Source organism: Pagrus pagrus (genome assembly GCF_965226575.1).
Source record: "Pagrus pagrus genome assembly, chromosome: 18".
In the NCBI taxonomy this organism is placed as follows: Eukaryota; Metazoa; Chordata; class Actinopteri; order Spariformes; family Sparidae; genus Pagrus; species Pagrus pagrus.
In genome coordinates this window covers 675,133-683,872 of record NC_140202.1, presented here as the reverse complement: position 1 = coordinate 683,872, position 8,740 = coordinate 675,133, and the positions used below count along the sequence as shown (strand labels likewise).

Genomic DNA, 8,740 nt, shown 5'->3' with positions numbered 1-8,740 from the left:
TGATCTACAAGAAAACCTTAAAGTGTTAGAGAGGGAACATGTTGAAGGGAAGGACCCCCACATCCTAAATAAAATCAACACCATCAAAAAGGAATTAAATGGACTCTGAGGAGGAATTAGAGAAAAAAGCCAAGTTTGTTAAGCAGAGAGAGGACATACAACACATTTTTTAAAACTACTACAGAGAACTATATAGGGAACCAAATACAACTACCCCTCAGGAAATAAATACATTTCTGGAATCACTAGATTTACCCTCCATAGGTGAAGAACAGAATAAAGCCCTAATGGCAGATATCACAAAGGAGGAAATAGAAAAGGCAATTTCTAAGTTGAAGACCAATAAAGCACCGGGAACAGACGGCTTTCCGGCCGAATGGTATAAGGTCTTTAAAGAGCAAATAGTACCTATACTTTTGGACTGTTTTAACCACACACTTAAAGAAGATGTTCCACCAAGAACATGGAGGGAAGCAGTAATTTCAGTTATTCATGAGGAGGGGAAGGATAAAAAAGAGTGTAGTGCATATAGACCAATTTCTGTACTGAATATTGATTATAAGTTGTATGCGTCAATACTGGCCAAAAGACTAGAACATATAATACCAGAACTAGTGGATCCAGATCAATCAGGCTTTTTGCATGATAGACAGACCCAAGACAATATTATGCTGCTTGTACTTGATCATGTGACTAAGGGGAATAACAGAGCTGTAGTACTTAGTCTAGATGCCGAAAAGGCGTTTGACTCGGTTCGCAGGGAGTACTTATATCTGACGCTGAAAAGATTTGGATTTAAAGATGATTCTATTGGATGTTTTAAAACCTTATACCTTGCTCCAGATGCCAGAATAAAAATCAACGGACATCACTCACAGCCCATTGAGCTGGAGCGAGGCTGCCGTCAAGGTTGCCCTCTCAGTCCAGCTCTTTTCTCCCTATTTATCGAACCATTAGCACAGTCAATTAGGGATGACCCGTTAATATAACTACAGTCCTCAAAAAGACGTGCGAAATAAATTTGATTTTAAATGGAACTCAAAGGAAATTAAGAACCTTGGGGTTCGAATACCTAAAGATCTATCCAAAATATATGAAAGCAACTATGGCCCCTTAGGTAAAAACATCAAGTCGGATATTGACAGATGGTCTCAACTGCCCTTAGACATGCACAATAGGATAGAAACAATAAAAATGAACCTACTTCCCTGACTCATATCTTTTCCAATCCCTGCCAGTAATGGTTACACCAATGCAATTTAACGAATGGGATAAGTGGATCTCAAGATTTATATGGGCGGGTAGAAGGCCAAGGATCCAATTCAAAACACTGCAACTGTCTAAAGAGAAAGGGGGTAGATCACTACCATGCTTGGCAGACTACTACAAGGCAGTGCAATTGAGACCACTGGCATGCTGCTGCAACCCAAATTATATAGCAAAATGGAAGGATTTGGAAACTTCACAATTAGATATACCGTTACAATCTATACTGGGTAGTAAAATACTGTATGAGCAGCATTCTAGTGATCTGAATCAATGGTCTAAAGTTTGCCTTCGGATTTGGTTTAAGGAATGTAAATCACCACAACTTGAAAGACAGTCTAAACTGCTGAGATGGGTTGCTTTTGACCCCGAATTCAAACCTGCAAGAATTGATGAGAGGTTTAAACATTGGTATAGAAGGGGAATCACTTCCTACTGTTCAATTTCATCGAAGGGAGTATTTGATAGTTTTCAGAAAATTTCGGATACATGTGCGTTAGAAAAATTTGATTTATTTAGGTATCTTCAAATCAGGTCTTATTTTAATGATGAGATAAAACCAACAGAGGAATGTGAGACCAACTTAATTGACATATTTATTGACATGTACAAAAATAAGGACAATAAGAAACTTGTTTCAAAACTGTACTCCCGTATTCGATCTAATAAGAAACACTCAACAGATAAGGTTAGATTAAAGTGGGAGAAAGAATCTGGAACTGTCATCACAGAAGAAGAGTGGTTGAATATATGCTCTGTGCAGTCAACTTCCACTAGTTCTGGTCTTTGGAGAGATTTCTGCTGGCGGAATCTGGTTAGATATTTCATAACTCCTAAGTTAAAATGGGTGCAGACAGGGGAGACGGTCAGAGGTCTATGTTGGAGGAACTGTGGAGAACAGCTAGCAGACCATTTTTCATATATTTTGGAGCTGCCCAGCTATTCAGCCATACTGGCAAGAGATTATACAGGTAATACAAAATATTTTTGGTGATGAAATTCACTGCTCTTTTTCCACAATCTACTTAGGCAATATTGCACCCCATTATCTTTTAAAAATATTATTAGCAGCCAGCAAGAAAGCTGTGACCCGAAAATGGTTGCAGGCCACACCTCCAACAGAGACAGACTGGATTGATATTGTGACTAATATTCAAAATATGGAAAGGATGACCATGTCGCTAAGTCTAAGGATGGATAAGAATTTGCAATACTGGGAAAAATGGATTGTGTTTGTGACCACAAGAGACGCTCACTGAGCCATTATTGTATGAACTGACTTGTATCTCTATCAGTATAATATCTGTATGAACGTGTAGGTGACCAACAGTTTGTTCTATGTCTTTCTGTTTGCTGTTTATGTTCTCTCTATAAAAATAAAGTACAAAAAAAAAAAAAGATTTCTGATAGGTGGACAGAATCGCGTTATCATATTCATTCACTATAGCTGAAGTTGCTGCTTGTTAGCCATAGATCTATGCTTGTTAGCCTGCCGGTTAGCATGCATTTTGACGTTACTTTGCACGTCAAGGCAGCTACATAACTGCAACGATCGCTAACGATACCAAGGAAAATGAAGATGACATATACTACGACAAGTGAAATATTATAGTCTCAATCTTACCTTTAGAAAATACGCTGAATTTTGTTGAGCGCTGTCCTATGTTCCCGCATCTTCAGTTTAAAGGGCTCAAACCGGATGTAGCGATACCCTGCTTCGCTCCAAAATGGAAGTTGTCTGACGTCACTGTGAAAAGGGCCTATTGTGGATGTTGTGACACAGATAACTTTCATGCCGATGCTGGCTTATGACTGTGAAAGCTTACAAAAAAACACTTGTTTATTTGTTTGACAGAGACGTTAGCCTCTATCTTAGCATTGTAAGCTAACAGCAAGCTAACATTGTGTTGTGTTCTGTAACGCTGTTACATTGGAGTGTGTCACTAGGAGGCACCACTGAATAATACAGGACTATGTATGTATGTGCGGAGAAGAAGAAGAAGCGGATGTTGTGATGCTTGTACTTCCTGCTGACCATGTTGTGAGTAAAGTTCCCTTGAGCGACAAAGTTGTTTTTTTCATTCTTCACTACACCACACATTGCTATCATGTTTACACCAAATCAGCCTATTTATTTGCTCGTGGCAGGTTTAGTTTTCAGCCACAATGTGAAAGCGATCGCTATGATTAAAACTAACGGCAGCATCTGTTAGTCTCTTGGTCTCTTGTTAGCTTTCTCCTTGTTATCCCAGTACCAGAGCTAACTTAGCTGTTGATAAATAGTAACTTATTACGTAGCTGTAACATGCTAATGACGTTATGTTAACTTGGCTGTGGAGCTTAGCTGTGGACATTGTAATGACTTACAAGATTTACGTTAGTTTCAACGTGCATTGTAATAACTTTACCTGTGAATCCGACCATGACCCCAGTGAGCAAAGAGTGGTCTAGATCACGTCTTTTAGACATCATTTATGGACATCCAAGACGTCTGACCATTGACATGACCAGGCCATGATCTGGATGTCAATTGACAGCCAGAATTAGTCGATAAATGACGTTGAGAAAAGACGTCCAGTCAGGCCATAATCCAGACATCCACTGACATCCAGAATTAGTTGAGAATAGATGTTCATACTGGCTATGATCTGGACGTCCACTGACAGCCAGAATTAGTCGATAAACGATATATAAACGTCTATACAACGTCCAGAAAAGACGTATAAAAAGCTTTCATTCTGGCTCCCCAGAGGACGTCTTTAAGATGTCTTGGATGTCCATAAATGATGTCTAAAAGACGTGATCTAGAACACTCTTTGCTCACTGGGATGTGCTTGTGCCATATGAGCACTGCCACTCCCACTCACTCTGTGAAGCATTTGAGTGCTGCCAGGGCAAGCCAATCAGAGGCAGCGTTGGCTTAGCATGTCATGACGTGTTTCATGCCTTTTTTCAAAAAGAAATAAAATAAAATTTATATTATATAGGTCTTTATTTTATAAAAAAATACTTCATGTTATTGGCCAAAATTGTAGTTTGTAAATTGAGTAGTTAAACTACAAAAAATGACCCAAAAAGTAGTTGAAATACTTGATGCAGCACAAATACGAAAGTAGTTTAACTACCAGCAAGTTACAGCAAATTGTAGTTAAGCTATGTAAGTCTCCCCAACACTGCCTGGAATAATGGTCAAGTCTTGGTTTGGACCGCAGGAGCATATTTGTATTGGTGGAGGTATCGGAAGAAGACACACTGCAGTAAAGAACATTTCAGAAATTAATATCAGTAATGTCTGAACATTTAGGACATATATTCAAATACAAAAACACTTTAAACAGTTAAGCAAATGTAGCGGGTCCCAGCTAGGCCGCCGACAGATAGATAACCCTGACTGGAGTGCTGGAAACACAGGACAGCAATAAGTGAAACAGGACAGCTACTGCTCATTCTCCAAATCCTTCGGATTATATTTATTCTCACATTCATGTTAAACATTCAACTGCAATCATGAATCATTTCTGTTATTTTGTTTGCATTAAAGCACTGGTATATTAACCACATTTGAATGACATTCACATAAATGTCTATTTTTTCACATATTCCTCATGAAATAAACTTATCAAATTTGTATTAAACCAAAGATAAACATTTTCCCTTAATCATGTCATCTGTCTATCATTAATCATGTCCTCTATCATTAATCATGTAATCACTTCTCATTCAAACACACATTCTCTATCCTCTCATCAAAAGAGTAGTAACTGTACACTAAGTACATTGAGTACAAGTGTCCACTTAATATAACAGAATGAATCTCTCATGCAGGTTAACTATCTCACATTTACTCTGCATGGACACAAACCGAAATAATAAACATGGCTGGCCCATAACTTGCTGTTTTAACCCGTGAGTTCTTGAACCATATAATTGTTTATATTTGACGTGCGCGCCTTTAACCAGGGCTGCGGCCGTAGCTGGTTTTAACCTGCACATTAGCATTAGCTTTACCATTTTGAATAACACACTTCACACACAATAATAATACTAACCACAAATAATAGCCCACAAATGCCCGTTTCAGAATGATGTACCACACACACACTTATTTTCACACGTACAATATTACCCCACAAATGCCGAGGAGCCAAAAGAAAATACACAAAAGTAGACATTGACTACGGCGACGGACGCCATCTTATGCTGGGCTCACACCAAACGATTTTCACAGTCTCAGACTAAAGACTGACAGTCTTTGGTAAATCTGAGGAGTCTCACTGGAGTCTCGGCGCGCTCCCGTCATCTCGATCGTTAAATTAAAGATGGTAATCTGCAGTCTGCGACTGCGTTTCAGACCAGTCTTTCCCCAGTCTTGGGCTTCCGATTATATCAAACATGTTTGATATTAATGCAAGTCGCAGTGACGTAACACGATCAACAGCCAATAGATTAGCACTGACAAAAGCGGAAACAGGAAACCAGACAGTCAATAACAAACATGGACGAAGAGCGAGCGACAAGGAACAGGCGAAAATGGACTGTCCAAAAGGAGGAACAACTGGTGGAGCTGTGGGCAGAGCAGCCATGCCTCTTCGATATCAACTGCTCGTCATACCATGACCGAGTTGAGAAAGAGAAAAAGTGGACAGACATCGCAGAAGCCGTGCAAATGCCTGGTAAGTGTGCTAGTTATGCTAATATGCTAATAACACTGGCACTGTATTGAATAGCATTACGTGCTAGTTAGCTCATGTTTGCTAGTGACGTTACTAAACACGGACACAAATTTTTTGTTTTTGTTCTTGTTTTTTTTAAAGTTTCAATAGAAAATTGACCTTTGGTATTAAAACAGATAAGAACAAGTACATCAGCGAACAAGAGAGTGAGCAAACCTAGCTTTGTACAAGGGAAAAAAATGTTACCTGTGCTAATGCAACCCAATTTATGTTTCAGTTGCTGAGGTTAAAACACGGAGCATGTCTCTCAGGACACAGTTTAGCCGTCTGCTGAGACCCCAACCAAGTGGAAGTGGGGAAAAGGCCCTCACTTCGAAACAGAAGTGGATCCTGAGAACCTTGGATTTTCTGAGACCATTTGTCACCCCCCGCAACACTGAGACCAGCCTTGTTGTGAGTATTGACCATCCTCTATAGCAGATATGTATCTTTTTTGTATTTCTTTCATGTTCCCTTGAACATTGTGAAACACTTGGTGTGCATAATTTCTTTTGTTGTACAGCACTTTGAATTTAATTTCTTGAAAAGGGTCAATAAGTAAAATTCTAACTATTGTTTCAGTCATGTAAAGATATAGATTTATAGCCCCCTATATGGTTTCCCCACACTTACCACCACTGTACCTTTCAAAAAGATTTTGGATCATACAACAATAATAAACAATAATAAAGAGGCCCCTCGAGTTTGATTTTGGTGTAAGCCCAGCATTATGCTCCTCAGTGTGCGTTTAATAATGAAAAACCACCACATATTATCAATATTTGATATTGTTTGTGAGTTACCAACTGCTTATAGAATGATAAATGATAAATACAATGATAAATACATGTCGACATCTTGTCCAACAGATTGAAGACAGCGAGACAGACACACAGGGGTCAGTGGCTGATGAGGAGGAACCCTCTCCTGGGGAGAATTCTTCTCTGGACAGGGACATTGCAGAGCCTGTGCCCAGGCCTTGTACACCAGGTCCATCAAGGTCCTCAAGCCCACCATCATCAGAGCCCAGAGGCCGCCAGCCAAACAAAAAGGCAAGACGTGCCAGTGACAATGACATTGAGCTTGAGAAGCTTGAATTGCTAAAAGAAATGTCCAAAACTGTCAGATGTGGTTTCAGCATATACACATAATGTATATGTTTAAATGGTGCTGATGTTCAGACAATTGCATATTGAAACACAATGTGTCCACGTGAGAAGCCTATTTTATTATTATTATGTTTGCACTTTATCTCACAGCTCTTGTGGCTGAGCTGGTATTTCCAAATTTCTTATGTTTTTGTAAAAATTACATTCTGTTGTGAATGTCCTTTTTTTTTTTAATTTGAAAGAGTGTAGCCTGTTTGCATATGTTTTTGCTCCAATGTGGAAGTGCCTTTTCTACTAAGAATAAAGAAAACTAAACAATGTTTCAGTAAGTATTTGCTTTTTATTGAACATACTGCCACTGCAGTGCAGCAATACGATTAATTTTTCTCTTTTTAAATGAAAAGGCAGATTTGAGTACTTGGAATAGGAAGTTGAAGTCCTCAGATGTCATCCGGAGCAATTCTTTAAAATCCAGTTCTCTCGTTTGCCTGGTTAAAAATGCCATAAGTAGAGAAACAAGGGTTTAATGCTTTCTGACCTTTGCCAGGACAATATAATTAAGACATTATGTGAGTGTTATAATATGCATAAGAGGTCTACATGACATCAAAGGTCAAAGGCCAAATGCCATTATCATAACGGACCTGTGGGATTTAAACTGTTTCCAAGGACAGTAAAGCTATGAACTTGAACTATGGAAAATGAAGTTATTCTGAATGGAAATAGTATTGTTAGCAGTATTGTCATAACTCACCTCCAGTTCCCTTTGAAGGACAGACAGACCTTGCTGTCCCCGTCCATGCAGCCAAGGCCGTGCCCACATTCTGTGGCGTTTTGTCTTCTTTTTGGGGGCTTTTTCGCAACAAACCACTGCACAGACAAGTGCAGCTGTCGCTAAAAGCTGTTTCTCCTCCATTTTTGTAAAATTTCTGCTGTGCATGATGGGAAACAATTGCATGGTGGGAAAAAACCCCCTGAAATAATCTGGTTGTAGTCTTGTAAATAGTGACCCACAGTCTTTGTAAAATCTAGTCTGAGACTGGTCTGAGACTAGTCTGAGACTAAAGACTCTAAACACCAGTCTTTAGATGTGAGCTGATAGTCTTTTTAGAGTCTTTTCTAAATCTTTTCAAAGTCTTCTGGTGTGTGGGTAGCATTAGCCACTACAATAGCCACCTACCTTGGCACTTTAGTTGTTTACACAGTTAACGAGCTTCTAACTTCTTGACCACACATCACCGGGGATTCATATGATCTTATAAACATCTGAAGTCAGAGAAAAAGTTAATAACCAACCTGGAAACACAGGACAGCAATAAGTGAAACAGGTCAGCTACTGCTCATTCTCCAAATCCTTCGGATTATGAGCTCCACTTCCGCAATGCACTGCGAAGAGACCCAGTGACGCCGCCGGTAAGTGCTGCCACCCAGTGTCCGTTTCCCACAACCTCAAGTCACTGTGTGTTTCTCTTTCTTAGTCTTACTTAGCAGGATAAAATAATAAAATAAAATGATAGCAGTGGCAAAAAACCAAAAAGTGACTTCAGAGGAAATGAAACAATAATAATATCTCAACAAAACACTTTTGTGAGTATCACACAAACTTCAGACATAGCTTATATCGCACCACTGTACATGTAGTGCACATTATGA

General features: G+C 39.2%; 1 long non-coding RNA gene across 1 annotated transcript; it reads left to right on the top strand.

Annotated features, from left to right (window-relative positions):
- The first annotated feature begins 5,783 nt into the window (after nt 1-5,783).
- On the top strand, nt 5,784-7,339 carry LOC311273520. The gene is made up of 3 exons (XR_014624675.1): nt 5,784-5,939; nt 6,217-6,392; nt 6,848-7,339. It is a non-coding gene; the product is annotated as an uncharacterized lncRNA (long non-coding RNA).
- The last annotated feature ends 1,401 nt before the right edge of the window (nt 7,340-8,740 follow it).